The following is a 16834-nucleotide window of genomic DNA, read 5'->3' as shown; positions in this document are numbered from 1 at the left end:
CCTTTGGATCTCAACTTAAATTAAGGATGCAAATGAATATTTCACAATAATATTAATTGTAATGACCCGGCAAAAACGTCATTGACGGCGTCGTTAACTTAGGTCCCGTTACGTGGTCGTAGTCCCTAAATGAGACGCGTTTGACCAAAATTATGTCGCATTCATTTGAGACGTATAAGACTTACAAAGTTTAGTTTTACCCAACGGTTCGACAACAAGTTAAGTTTACAAAAGTATAAAGTATAATTGAAATAACTTGCGACATAATATGTTGAAAATCACGGTTGCTATAAATAGCGTAAGTATGTATGCTTTAAGTTTGAATCCAAAGGTGCTATCACTAGCATATGCATGTATGCTTGACCCCGAGCAAGTAATCAAAGTATGCGGAAGCATGTATCAAGTAGCTAAGTATGAACCTGAGAAACATATAGGAAACTGTCAACGAAAAACGTTGGTGAAATCATAGGTGTATTCGTAAAGTATGTTTTTGAACCACAAGATTTAGTATAAAGTGATTATCGAAGCGTATACATCCCAAAAGATGTTGTTTGTATCACGAGCACCCAATTACCAAAGCTTAACTGAATCTTAACTCTGCATAATAGTGTTAGAACCTACACTATATACCGAAAATACGTTTCATCCGTCCGGATGAGGGTTCGTCAAACCCGTATGGCCACACAACATAAGTTCTCGCTTACACCCTATAAGTGTAACTAATGATAATTGGACTTGAGGATTTTTGTTCTAACTCGTATGTATCTTTGCTTTCGTATTTGTGTTCAAAGTATAAAAGTATAAACCGTATATGTTTCTCATCCCATGTTTTAAAAGTATAAAAGTTGTTGAAAAGATGGGACTATGATCTCACCGCATTTGCATGCCAAAGTACTTGTAATTAAACGTTGTGCAATGAAAGTTGCTTAGCCTTGACCTAAACAAATAAGTCGTATCAAATACCGATTACGACACAAGGTTAGTCGAAATATGTTCAATTAGTCCTATGGCTCGTTACGACTCGATTATATAGCTTGTGGGTGAGACGACTCGTCCTAATCCATAAGGACGAATACAATAACACATGGTTACATTGCGAGGTATTTGACCTCTATATGATATATTTTACAAACATTGCATTCGTTTTTAAAAGACAACCTTTCATTACATCGAAAGTTGACAAGTATGCATACCCTTTCATAATATATCCAAACTATAGATGACTTAATATGTCATTTACTTAATAATGATCTTTATTGAACTAAACGACTTGAATGCAACGTCCTTTGAAATATGTCATGTATGACTCCAAGTATTATCTTTAAAATGAGCAAATGCACAGCGGAAGATTTCTTTCAAACCTGAGAATAAACATGCTTTCAAGTGTCAATCAAAAGGTTGGTGAATTCATTAGTTTATCATAATCGATTATTTCCATAATTTTAATAGACCACAAGATTTTTATTTCCATTTCTCATAAACATCATCTCATATCAGGCATTTCGCAAAAACTGCCTAGAGATAAAAATCATTCATATGGTGAACACCTGGTAATCGACATTAACAAAACGCGTCTAGAATATCCCCATCATTCCGGGACTCTCATCGAACATGATAAATTCAAAGTACTAAAGCATCCGTAACCCGGATGGGGTTTGTTAGGCCCAATAGATCTATCTTTAGGATTCGCGTCAATTAGGGTTTCTGTTCCCTAATTCTTAGATTACCAGACTAAAAAGGGTGATATTCGATTCGATAATCCAACCATAGAATGTAGTTTCGATTACTTGTGTCTATTTTGTAAAATATTTATAAAAGCAGCGCATGTATTCTCAGTCCCAAAAATATATATTGCAAAAGCATTTAAAAAGGGAGCAAATGAAACTCACAATACTGTATTTCGTAGTAAAAATACATATAACGTCATTGAACAAGTGTAAGGTTGGCCTCGGATTCACGAACCTATATTAAGTATATATATATATATATGTATATATATATATATATATATATATATATATGTATATATATATATATATATATATATATATATATATATATATATATATATATATATATATATATATATATATATATATATATTATATGTTGGTCAATATCTGTCTAACAATTTAGGTCAAGTCGTAGTGTATCACAATCCTAATGCTCGAGACTGATATGCAAAAGTCAACAAAAGTCATATTGACCCAAAATGACTTCCAAAATCTATACATGTTTATTATATAACTTAAATAAAGTCATAATATATATTTAAATATATTTATCAGATTTTATTAAAGTAAATAATACAAGTCATTTATTAATAAATAAAAATTTATATTAAAATTTATATATGATAAAAATATTCCTTTATATATCTCAAATAAAATTTATAAAGCTCAGTTAATATCATAGAAATATAGTGGTATGTATTATTATATTACGTGTGGTAAAAATATCCTTGTATCACATATTTATTTGATAAAATAATATTGATAATAATAATAATGAGTAAAGGTTGTATTATTTTGTAATAATAATATTAATAATTATTATTCTACTAATAATAATAACAATATTTATATTTACTAATAATGATATTATAATGAAATGATAATTCTGATTATGATAATTTTAGTAATAACAATACTTTCTAATATTAACTGTAATAATAATATTTTATATAAAAATAATAATTCTATTCAAAATGATAATTTTAATTATAATAATACTAAAATGATAATAATAATGATATTTTATAATAACAATGATATTTCTATTAAAAATGATAATTTCAATAAAAATGATAGTTTTAATATTAATTATACTTTTAATAATAATAATAATGATAAAAATAATGAAAACGATATTTTTATCTAATTTAATATCTTACAATATTTTAATTTCATCATGATACTTATACTCATTATTTTCTAAATCGATTTGTTTAATAGCTTTTAGTCATCTTTTATATCGCATTTATAATAGTGATAATAATAATAATCATAATAATTAGATGATACTAATATTAGTTTTTAATGATAATGATACTAATAATAATTAATAATAATTATAATAATACTAATGATAATACTAATAATTATTATAATGATAATAATCATAATAATAATAATAATAATAATAATAATAATAATAATAATAATAATAATAATAATAATAACGATAATCATAACGACGATAGTAATAATAATAATCATTTTAATAATAATAATAATACAAAAATTAATAATAATTCAGTTGACCATATCTTTTAATCCGTTCATTGAAACCATAAGCTTTCTAAATGAAAAGTTATTAATTTTTTGCCAGCTTTCCAACGACATGCATATCATATACCTTATCTTAATAGCATATGTATTAAATTCATGATTTATCATAAACTATTTAACGACAAAACTAAGCATACAAACATGCATAATCATATATACTCGAGCACTAGTGAGGGATACACTATTAATATATAAAAGATTAGATATGAATGCTCGCGTATCAATATTGAGATTCAGTATTGCAGGAAAGTACGTAGACGCAACGGAGATGATAAACACTAGGTTAACCTCACGAGCTATACCACCGAATAATACCCATAACTTCCATAGCTATAACCCATAATTTCCTTAGCTCTATCCCGTTTGAAAACTTATTTTGAAATCGCCTGAACATAACTCCGTCGTAGTATTTTATTTATACTAATAATATCTTGAAATAATACTGAGTAAATATATATATGTAAATCGATTGAGAGAGTTTAGAGAAATATATTTTCAAGTTTCTATGAAATAATGAAACCTATTGAATTCTATTTATAATAGATTTTTGAATTATTAAAGTATGAATTATTAAAGTGAATTATTAAAGTATGAATTATTAAAGTATGAATTATTAAAGTGAATTATTAAAGTATGAATTATTAAAGTGAATTATTAAAGTTAAAGTAAAGTAAAAGTAAATTAAAAGTAAAGTAAAGGTAAAGTTAAAGTATAATAAAAGTATAAAACTATGTACGTATAATACGCGTATAAATATATATAATATTAATTTAAATCGTTATATATTTAATAAAATAAAATATAAATACCGTTATCTTTATCTTTATCTTTATCATAATGGTTAAGAAATAAGTTGTCAAAAGTGGTTCTAGATATTTATAAAAGTTATATACGTTTTAATAATAAAGTTCTTTTTAAACTGAAAACGTTTTTTTTATACGTTTAAAACTAAATCAAATAAATATGATAATTTTGTTTTCCAAAACTAAATATATTTAAGAATCATTTTGTTAAAAAGTTAAAATAATGGAAATCGTTATATCATAAAACGTTTTAGAAAAGTAGAATTATATATAATCATAATAGGTTTCAAGTTTTTAAATTACAGTCTGTTGGTGAAGCATGGGATAAAGTCCAAAGGTTAAATAAACATATGAAATCATCTTAATGAAAAATGTCGAGTTACTTAACTTTTCGATATCCAACATCTAAGTTATTTACACTCCACATTCTTACTTTCACATTAAATAAAATGAAAGTTAACATAGTTATCTTATCAAAGTCACGAGGAAAATATTATAAAACATGAATTGGAAATTAAACAGGAATTTCCACTAACCCTTGTATAGTTCTCATTAATTGACACATTTGTTCTTACTTGTAAATCACTTTACCAATTATTCCAAATACCGTTAAAAGAATAGATTTCTTAATTCTCAGTAGACCTTACAACAGAGATCCGTAATCATATCACAATATATCTGATAATTCAATCATTTGATATTATCTTATAATCTCGTCGATAATTATAATAAACTTATATTGAAACAAATACGTTCATGTAAAGTATTATACGTATAATACTTTGTTAACATTTTCAATTAATATAACCATATATTATATATACATATATATATACACATAAATGTTCGTAAATCGTCGAGCACGGTAAAAGGGTAATTGATTACATGAATGTAGTTCCAAAATTTTGAGAGTCAACATTACAAACTTTGCTTATCATATCAGAAACATATAAAGATTAAGTTTAAATTTGGTCGGAAATTTCCGAGTTGTCACAGTACCTACCCGTTAAAGAAATTTTGTCCCGAAATTTGATTGGGATGGTCATGGCTGACAGTAAGTATGTTTTCATGACTCATACGAGTTGAAGATTAGAGTTTTGTCATCAGTGAGTAATATGGATAAAACAATTTGATTTTTGTGAAGAGTACGAGTGAAGCTATCGCAAAAGAATGAAATGAGAAGAGTAAAGTTTCGTCATATTTTTTTGACGTAGATAGGGTTGATTTCCAGAGTTCAAGGGATTTGGAGAAAATCTTTTTGATAAGATTTGATTCTTCGGTAATTAAGGAAATTAGGATCTTCTTTGATTAAATGCAATGATCTATTTCGATTGCTCTGTCGGATGTTTCACTATAAATCCACTCCCTTCGTTTCCTTATTTTTCACAGCTCACATCCTCTATTCTTTCTCCCTCAACTCATACTTTAAATCATTTTTCAATATGCTCCATCCGGTTCTAATTCTTGATAAACTCCTAACTTATATATTAATCATTCTTCTTTTTCATCTGCCGCCGGAAAAATCTATTCACTTCTACTACACTCTTGGTTTTATAGTGTTTTTAGTTCTCCCGTGTCTTTTCGTTGCAATACATATTGATATACATGGTTTGTAATTTATGTATTGTCGTCAGGCCTTATATCTTTCCTTATTTTTCGGAGTTCCTGTTCCTGTTTTTCCATAATCATTGACATCTACGGTTAATGATCTTTTCTGTTTACTGCGATTTATACCCCCTTTCTATTTCAGAAATTCATGCTTTTGTTTTCTTTTCGCAAGTAATGGTCCAGAATTCATAGGTATGGAGTTTCAAATTATCATAATATACAAAGTAGAAAGGAAATGTAGTAGCACGATTTGATTTGTCAAATTACCAGAATATCCGAAAAAGACTGAATCATCAAGAAAATATTTTCTTGATATTTTTTTTGAAGATTAAATAGAATACAAGAGTCGTGTAACATGGCACATAATGACGGTATGGTCTGTGAATCATCACGTTCCATTTAGAAACTCAGCATGACTTACTGTAATATAATCACGTTGATCAAGTGTCATTATATTATACTAATTCATGCTTCAGTTCTGTAAGACCCTAATCTTCATTGTACAGCAGAGTATATAGAGTACATAAAGTGTGGAAATGATTGTGCAGTTAAACAGAAGTCAGAGAGCAATCTGAGCTTAGTGCGCGCCGCGCACACCAAAGGGAGCGCGCCGCGCACTCCCTACTGTAGCCGGGTTTTTGCTGTTTTAATGAGATATTTTGAGGGCAATTGTGTAATTTCACTTTGGGGCCAAATTTAATATCCTAGATCAGTTTTGGGGAGCTCATTTACTACTCTCACAACAACCTCATCTTCTCCAATTAAACACTAGAGAGAGAGTGCAATCCTTGAGAGAGAAAGCTCCATTAAAGGGTGAAAGAGGTTGAATCGGGTCTTGGTGCAAGTTTTAAAGTCGTTCATCTAGTCGATAGCTACGTGGTGATTTTGTGTTGGTAAGTTATAAAACCCAATTTCTTACTTCAATTGCTTTAAGGGTTAGGTTTTGGGCTAGTGATGAACCAAAGACCCATTTTGTTAGTATTTTGGGGATTTTGGGTGAATATGGGTTATGAAGGCTCATTGATGACTAACCTAGGGTTTGAATGTGTTAATTGGACTTTTGAGTCTTAAATTTTGTTAGTTAGTGCTAGAACACTTTAATAATATGTAAATGGGTGTTATTGGGTATGGATGACCCAAATGGGTGTGTTGACCTTGAAATGGGTCAAATGAGTCTTTAATGACCTAAGTGGCCTAGCAACTATGAAAACGAGTTAGCCTTGTGACCTAAATGTGTTTTAAACCCATCTTGACGAATGATTAGGGTTTTGGTGGGTGTTGACCCAAATTAGGGTTAAGGGTGCAAATGGGTTGAAATTGCACCTTGGGTCAAAATGGCTTAGAATGGTGAAAGAATTGGTTGACCGACTTGAGTTTGCGTTTGATAATATGTATAACGTGATAGGTACGTTACTTTGAGGTTTCGCAAGCTCGGGTATCTTTTCACAAGACTTTGAGGTGAGTGGAATAATTATATGCGTATGTATATAATGTATCCATTTGTTGTAGCGTGAAAGGTGTAGTGTCGAGGTGTTAAGACACCACGTTTCACGTGAAGGGTGTAGCATCGAGGTGTTAAGATGCCACTCGGGTGTAGCATCGAGGTGTTAAGATGCCACCTAGGAGTGTAGTGTCGAGGTGTTAAGACACCACTCCGTAAAATAATGAGTGTTGCACCGAGGTGTTAAGATGCCACTCGGGGTGATGTGCCGAGGTGTTAAGGTGCCACCCTAGGGGTTAGTGGTGTGAGGTGTTAAGTGCCCTAATGGATGTTATGAACACCGATGGCGTTTTTGCGAGCGCCGTTCCCTTGTACTATTGGTCGACCATGGTTACTTGTGTTGTAAGCATATTATATCATTTCGAGTTATATTATTATGCGGTTGTTGCTAGCTTGTGGTATTGGAGATTATAGCTTGTTAATGTGACGATAATCTAATTGTGTTGCTAGCACGTTTGCGGTTTGTGTAAGTGTATGCAAGTAGGTATAATTATATATGTATTCGTATAACTATTGCATTCACTAAGCTTTGCTTACCCTCTCGTTGTTTACCATTTTATAGGTTCGGTTTTGGACAAGGGTAAGGGCATCGTATTGGACTAGAGATCCCGCTTGATACTAGGGGACGCTTTTGGCTTTAGTAGCTCTTGGAGTTTGACCGGTAGTTGGGTAGTTTAATCCCAAACGCCATGCTCATTGTGTAGTTTGGAACTTAAACTTTTTGGTGGTCGAAACTCTAAACTTGTATTAAACTTGTATTTTGGGTCGTGAGGGCCCCGCTTGTAAAACATCATTTTTATGTTTGATTCGTGTTAGTTTTACATATATAAGTTTGTTGTGAAAAGCGTTCGGTCTAAAAGTGTCGGGAAGTCGAAGATCTTTTCGCGAAAAATGGACATTTTGATCAGAACTGTCTCAGGCCTTGTGCGCGCCGCGCATAGGCAGTGGTGCGCGCCGCGCACCCTCCAGATCTGTTTTAAATTTTTTTTTATTCCGCGTTTTTGGTTGGTTAACGGGTTGGGTCGTTACAAGTGGTATCAGAGCATGGTCTAAGGGATTTAGGCGACTTGAGATAGGTGCCTAGACTTAGACCTTATTGTGTGAGCGCTTTATGCGGGACTTGTAGGACTTTGGGTCTAATCGGGAATTGTTAGTGCATTGGTTTATGAGAATTAACCTTGTGCTAATTGTTTGTGTTGTGTTTAGCAAGCATCAAGCGAGATAGGCGTTGTACTAGCGAGTTAATGCGACGTGCTCGCGTAGTAATGACTAGCTACCATTATTACGGGCGCAAGTCGTGTTAAACAAGCAATGTACGACGATTGTTGAGCGAGATGGAGTAGTGTGCCATATATGTATATACACATGTAATTGTCCTTTCGTTTTTGTGGTTTAACCTATTTCGTTTTATAGAATGAAGATGAGAAACGGTCCCGATCATGATAACGGAAGTACAAGCGAGGACGCTGAGTTTTCGGCCAAGGTTGAGGCCGTCTTTAAAAAGTTAAAAGCGGATTTTCTTACGGACGTCCGAAAGGTCTTTCAAGATTCGGTTGATGAGCAAATAACCGATCTAATTAATGAACGAATGAAGGCCACTATCGAAGGGGCCCTTGACGCTAGGAATATCTATCCTCGCGGTGAAGGAGGCGAAGGAAGGCGGGACTTCCACTACAAGAACTTCAAGGATGCTCAACCCCCGATGTTTAATGCGGTGCGGGATCCTTTAAAAAGTACATGTTGGATCTCCGATATTGAGGGAGCTTTTCATACCGCGGAATGTCCTCCCGAAAAGAAGACGAGGTATGGTTTTAGCATGTTACGCGAAGAAGCTAAGTTGTGGTGGGACGATAAAATCAACTTGTATGGTGAAGAACAATGTATGGGTTTGACTTGGGAAGACTTCAAGAAAGAGTTTTTCAAAGAATACCGAACTTCTTCTGACCTCGATAGAATTCGGGACGAGTTGCACCATTTGCAACAAGGTTCCATGGATTTGGTTACCCTCAAGTCCACATTCTTGGCAAAGACTCGTTTTTGCCCGGAATATGTTGGTGATGATCATAAGCTCATGAAGGATTTCTACCGTACTTTGAATGATGAGTACAAGGGGAAGATTAGTCGGGGTATGGCTAAGACTTTTGATGAATTGTTTGAGTTGGCTCGGGGTTTTGAACCGGAGGTTCCAAGAAAGAGTGATTTCATGTTTTCCAAAAGAAAGTTTGAAGGTTTTAGTTACTCTAACGCCTCAAGCAAGAAGAGCAAGAGCAAGAGGGGGGCCGAAAGTGTCAATAGTGCAAAGAAGGGCACTACCGGTGGGTTTTCTTATACGTGCTACAATTGTGGGCAACCGGGTCATATGGCTTGTGAGTGTCCGAAACCATCTTCTGGAAACAAAGTCACGTGTTTTAATTGCGGCAAAGAAGGGCATAAGAAGCCGGAGTGTCCCGACTTGCGAAACGACAATGTGAAGCGGTTAGAGAGGGCAGCGGGTATGGCTAGGGGTCGCAACTATTTGATGACCAATGATGAAGCCAAACAATCGCACGAAGTTGTCTCAGGTACTTTCATGGTTAATTCTAATCCGGCGAGGATTCTTTTCGATAGCGGTGCAAATTTGTCGTTTGTGTCACCTAAATTCGTACCTAAACTTAATAGACCGTTAGCTAAGTTAAGTCGTCCGATAGAAGTCAAAATAGCGGACGGCAAGACGGTGCTAGTGGTTGATGTGTGTGAAAATTGTGATGTTGTTTTTGGTGCCGAAACCTTTAAAATTGATCTTATTCCAATGACCTTGGGCGACTTTGATATTGTCATTGGTATGGATTGGCTCGATCGTTATAGAGCCGATATTGCATGCCATGATAAGTTTATTCGTGTGAAGACCCTAAGTGGGGGAGAGTTAATTATTCATGGTGATAAGCGAAGGAGACCGGTGCCGATATGCACTTTTGCAAGGGCACGTCGTTTTGTTGTTACCGGTGGCATGGCTTTCCTTGCTCATGTTGTTGATACTCGCAATGAGCCACCACCTATTCGTGAAATTCCGGTTGTTAGTGAATTCGAAGACGTTTTTCCGGACGAATTACCGGGTGTTCTGGCGAAAAGACACGTTGAGTTTCGTATTGAGTTGGTTCCGGGAGCTACTCCCATTGCTAAAACTCCTTATCGTTTAGCACCAACGGAAATGCAAGAGTTGTTAAATCAAACCCAAGAGTTGCTCGAGAAGGTTTTTATTCGACCGAGTGCTTCGCTATGGGGCGCTCCGGTGTTATTTGTGAAGAAGAAAGACGATAGTATGCGTATGTGCATCGATTACCGAGAGTTGAATAAAGTGACGATCAAGAATCGTTATCCGTTACCTAGGATTGACGATTTGTTTAATCAACTTCAAGGTGCAACGTATTTCTCTAAAATCGACCTACGGTCCGGCTATCACCAAATGCGGGTCCGTGAGGAAGACATCGAGAAAACAGCTTTTCGAACGCGTTATGGGCATTTTGAATTTGTGGTAATGCCTTTTGATCTTACGAATGCACCGGCGGCATTCATGGATCTTATGAACCGAGTGTGCCAACCTATGTTGGACAAGTCGGTAATAGTGTTCATTGACGACATACTAGTCTACTCGAAAAGTATGAACGAACATGAACATCATTTGCGTGATGTATTGAAGACGCTACGAAAAGAGAAGTTGTATGCAAAGTTCTCCAAATGTGAATTTTGGCTAAGGGAAGTTCAATTCCTTGGTCATGTTGTGAATGAAAACGGTATTCAAGTAGATCCAGGGAAGATCGAGACGGTGAGGAGTTGGGGACGACCGACTACGCCTACGGAAATCCGAAGTTTTCTCGGATTGGCCGGTTATTATCGTCGGTTTATCCAAGATTTTTCTAAGATCGCTTCTTCGTTGACGAAATTGACAAGGAAGAATGCGAGATTTGTTTGGGAGAACGAGCAAGAAATTGCTTTTCAATTGTTAAAAGAGAAGTTGTGTCAAGCTCCGGTGTTAGTGTTACCGGAAGGTGTTGAAGACATGGTGGTTTATTGTGATGCTTCCTTAAATGGTCTCGGGTGTGTTCTAATGTAAAGAGGTAAAGTCATCGCTTATGCCTCTCGACAATTAAAGGAGCATGAAACGAGGTATCCGACTCATGATCTTGAGTTGGCGGCGGTTGTGCATGCGTTGAAAATTTGGCGCCATTATTTGTATGGTGTCAAGTGTACGATTTATTCAGATCATAAGAGTTTGAAACATCTCTTTAATCAACGAGATTTGAATTATCGCCAACGTAGGTGGATGGATGTAGTGAAAGACTATGATTGTGAGATACTTTATCATCCGGGTAAGGCGAACGTTGTCGCGGATGCGTTGAGTTGAAAGAGTCAACATCCGGCGATACGAGTTGGATCGTTACGTTTGATTATTACCAACGATTTTCTTGAAAAGCTTGGTGAGATTCAAATAGAGGCTTATGTTCACAACAAGCATACGGAGCGAATCGTGGGCCAATCGGAGTTTATTACTATGGGTCCGCGTGGTTTGTTGTCTTTCCAAGGAAGGGTGTGGGTGCCTAAGATGGGTGATTACCGACGAGTGCTACTTGATGAAGCACATAAGTCAAAATATTCCATTCATCCGGGCGCGACGAAAATGTATCTTGACTTGAAGAAAGATTATTGGTGGCCGGGCATGAAGCGTGATGTTGTGAAGTATGTTGAGCAATGCGTCACGTGTTTGCAAGTAAAAGCCGAACACCAAAAGCCGTATGGTAAACTGCAACTGTTAGAAATTCCGAAATGGAAATGGGAGCACATTACCATGGATTTCATAACAAAGTTACCTAAGACGGCGAGAACCCAATTTGATACGATTTGGGTGATAGTTGACCGGTTGACGAAAAGTGCTTTGTTTCTTCCCATTAAAGAAGCGATATCGTCGAAGACCTTGGCTAAGTTGTTTATCAAGGAAGTGGTCTCTCGACACGGGGTTCCTATATCTATTGTTTCGGATAGAGATACTCGTTTTACATCTCGGTTTTGGGAAAAGTTTCACGAAGATATGGGTACGCGATTGAAATTGAGCACGGCGTGTCATCCTCAAACGGACGGTCAAACCGAACGTACGAATCAAACTTTAGAAGATATGTTACGGGCGTGCATTATTGATTTCAGTGGTAGTTGGGATGAGCATTTGCCTTTGGTGGAATTCTCGTACAATAATAGTTATCATACTAGTATCGGGATGCCACCTTATGAGATGCTTTACGGGCGGAGGTGTCGAACTCCCATTTGTTGGGGAGAAGTGGGTCAAAGAGAAATCGGGAGTACCGATTTGGTTTTAGAGACGAATAACAAGATTGATATTATTCGGGAACATTTGAGAAAGGCTCAAGATAGACAAAAGTCGTATGCCGACAAACGTAGACGAACGATCGAATTTCAAGAAGGCGATATGGTGATGCTTAAGGTTTCGCCATGGAAGGGTATTATTCGATTTCGAAAATGGGGAAAGTTAGCTCCTCGGTTTATTGGTCCCTTTAAAGTTTTAGCTCGTGTTGGTGAAGTCGCGTATCGTTTGGAATTACCCGAAGAACTTGCGGGGATCCATAATACCTTTCATGTTTCCCATCTCCGTAAGTGTCTTGCGGATGATTCATCTTGGGTGCCGTTAGACGAAATTGAGCTAAACAATAACTTAGAGTATATTGAGGAGCCGATTGACATACTCGATGAGAAGGTCAAAAGGTTGAGGCATAAAGAGGTTAGGACTTTTAAAGTTCAATGGCGTCGTAGTAAGGGTTCCGAGTTTACTTGGGAGCCCGAAGAATTCGTGTTGGTTTATCTTCCCTCTTGTCATGTGGCTTGGATCGCGAGGACGCGCTCCGATTTAAGTGGGGGAGAGTTGTAAGACCCTAATCTTCATTGTACAGCAGAGTATATAGAGTACATAAAGTGTGGAAATGATTGTGCAGTTAAACAGAAGTCAGAGAGCAATCTGAGCTTAGTGCGCGCCGCGCACACCAAAGGGAGCGCGCCGCGCACTCCCTACTGTAGCCGGGTTTTTGCTGTTTTAATGAGATATTTTGAGGGCAATTGTGTAATTTCACTTTGGGGCCGAATTTAATATCCTAGATCAGTTTTGGGGAGCTCATTTACTACTCCCACAACAACCTCATCTTCTCCAATTAAACACTAGAGAGAGAGTGCAATCCTTGAGAGAGAAAACTTCATTAAAGGGTGAAAGAGGTTGAATCGGGTCTTGGTGCAAGTTTTAAAGTCGTTCATCAAGTCGATAGCTACGTGGTGATTTTGTGTTGGTAAGTTATAAAACCCAATTTCTTACTTCAATTGCTTTAAGGGTTAGGTTTTGGGCTAGTGATGAACCAAAGACCCATTTTGTTAGTATTTTGGGGATTTTGGGTGAATATGGGTTATGAAGGCTCATTGATGACTAACCTAGGGTTTGAATGTGTTAATTGGACTTTTGAGTCTTAAATTTAGTTAGTTAGTGCTAGAACACTTTAATAATATGTAAATGGGTGTTATTGGGTATGGATGACCCAAATGGGTGTGTTGACCTTGAAATGGGTTAAATGAGTCTTTAATGACCTAAGTGGCCTAGCAACTATGAAAACGAGTTAGCCTTGTGACCTAAATGTGTTTTAAACCCATCTTGACGAATGATTAGGGTTTTGGTGGGTGTTGACCCAAATTAGGGTTAAGGGTGCAAATGGGTTGAAATTGCACCTTGGGTCAAAATGGCTTAGAATGGTGAAAGAATTGGTTGACCGACTTGAGTTTGCGTTTGATAATATGTATAACGTGATAGGTACGTTACTTTGAGGTTTCGCAAGCTCGAGTATCTTTTCACAAGACTTTGAGGTGAGTGGAATAATTATATGCGTATGTATATAATGTATCTATTTGTTGTAGCGTGAAAGGTGTAGTGTCGAGGTGTTAAGACACCACGTTTCACGTGAAGGGTGTAGCATCGAGGTGTTAAGATGCCACTCGGGTGTAGCATCGAGGTGTTAAGATGCCACCTAGGAGTGTAGTGTCGAGGTGTTAAGACACCACTCCGTAAAATAATGAGTGTTGCATCGAGGTGTTAAGATGCCACTCGGGGTGATGTGCCGAGGTGTTAAGGTGCCACCCTAGGGGTTAGTGGTGCGAGGTGTTAAGTGCCCTAATGGATGTTATGAACACCGATGGTGTTTTCGCGAGCGCCGTTCCCTTGTACTATTGGTCGACCATGGTTACTTGTGTTGTAAGCATATTATATCATTTCGAGTTATATTATTATGCGGTTGTTGCTAGCTTGTGGTATTGGAGATTATAGCTTGTTAATGTGACGATAAGCTAATTGTGTTGCTAGCACGTTTGCGGTTTGTGTAAGTGTATGCAAGTAGGTATAATTATATATGTATTCGTATAACTATTGCATTCACTAAGCTTTGCTTACCCTCTCATTGTTTACCATTTTATAGGTTCGGTTTTGGACAAGGGTGATGATGTAGCGTGAGGGTACGAAATAGTATTATTTTTAATACAAAATACTACAAAATATGACACAAGTTTTATTAATTTACGGATGGGATATACCTAAACCTTGCTACAACACTATAGGCAGTGTACCTAATCGTAGAGTAGTGTAGTTTTTAGTAAGTCCGGTTCGTTCCACAGGGAGCTGGTGATACTTACTATATTTTTAACTATATTTATACAAAATATATATAATTATATAAGTAGTAATATTATTATAAAAGGGGGGTTTTACCGTTTAATGACCGGTTTGTCGATTCTATATTTTAAGCGTAAAGATAAATGACGATAATTAAAGTGCGTAAAATAATGACAATAAATAAAATGACAGTAAATAAAATTGCGAGTAATAAAATGACAGTAAATAAAGATACGATGAGAAATATAATAAAAGAATTATGCTTATTTAAACTTCCGTAATCATGATGTTTGACGTGTTGATTTTAATTTATTACCATGGGTTAATTGTCCTTTGTCCTGGTTTATTTGATACGTCTATCTGGTTTTTGTCCATAATAGTCCATCGGTCATAAATATAAAGTGCGAGTATCCTCGTCAAATTACCCTTATACCCGAAGTCAAATATTCCAACTGATTAAGGATTTAAACTGTGACGCAGTTATCACTTCTGTCAACAATTACACCAGTTATCACTGTATGTAATCCACCCCTGTTTTAATTAGTTTATGAATATTAATTCATCTACTTGATCAGAATGAATAATCAATTACCCAACCCAATTGATTAATTAAATGATTATAACAGATTCCATATGAACATCACTAAATAGGACAACCATAATCATTATTAATTATTAGGTTAATTAATTTGAAGATAGGTTTGACAGACTCCAATGAGTTGTCACTCAATTAGACAATACCCCCCATATATTAATAGTCAATAGTTCAATTTCCACAAGTGTCGGTCTTTTGCCCAAACCTTAATTATGGTCCAAAGTTCAATAACCCCTTCTTAATATTTTAGCCCAACATCACGATTACTTCGGCTCAAATAAGCATAATAATAACTTAGTTACGATACATTAATTTAAAAAGTAAGAACATAGCTTACAGTGGTGATTAATCGCGTAGCGTTACACGGACAGAGTTTCGACTTTAAAACCCGTAAAACATTCCTTACAATAACCCAATTATTATTAAACTTAAATTAAACTTAATATTATAAATATAAATATATATATTCTTACAGAGGGAAAGAAAGAAAAATGAAGTGAAGGTGTTCTTTTTCATTACTACGTGAATTCCATTTTATAGGCAAATGTTGATTTGAAATTTTCACTTATGACCCCTTAACTATGCTCAATTAACAACTTTTTATTATTTATTATTATTCTTATTATGAATTATTTAAATATTATATTATATTCTTGTGCATAGTTGACTTGTACTTTCAGCTCCGTTGCGTCGAGCGTTGATAGTTGGCTCGGGTACCGGTTCCGGATTTTCGAACGTCCTTTCGTATAATTTAATATCTTGTACTTTGCGTTTTGTAACTTGTACTCTTGTCATTTTTAGACGTTTCTCATCAATAAATTGAACCTTTTGAATTGTATCTTGTACATTTGAGCTTTTTGGACGTTTTGGTCTTTCAAATCTTCGTTTTTGTCTTTAAATCTTCATTTTCGAGCGATTTGCGTCTTTCGTCTTCGCACTTATTTATTTAACTATTACAACTAAAAATAAGGAAATTACATTTAAAAACTTTACATATTGGAACGATATTGCTACTAAATATATGTTCATTTGGAGCACTATCAAATATCCCCACACTTGAGCGTTGCTTGTCCTCAAGCAATACAGAACTTGAAATAAAAACATACATGAATCACTTTTTTATTCATCACATTTTGTACATCAGTGATTTTGATAGAGCGGTATAAACAATGACAGTAATGATGGTTAAAGGTGGGTGTGTCATCCACAGTTGCCTCGGGTTTAGGTCAACGACACTTGCAATCAAATAGCTGATTTACTTTCGGTTTCCAAAGCAAAGTGCACATTTGAAAGGTGGTTTACAGTCCCACATGACTATGAAAATGTAGATCCTTAAGGAAATTGGATCTTTAT

This window comes from Rutidosis leptorrhynchoides, chromosome 2 (genome assembly GCF_046630445.1).
Source record: "Rutidosis leptorrhynchoides isolate AG116_Rl617_1_P2 chromosome 2, CSIRO_AGI_Rlap_v1, whole genome shotgun sequence".
NCBI classification, from domain to species: Eukaryota; Viridiplantae; Streptophyta; class Magnoliopsida; order Asterales; family Asteraceae; genus Rutidosis; species Rutidosis leptorrhynchoides.
Note: the sequence above shows the minus strand (reverse complement) of the source record.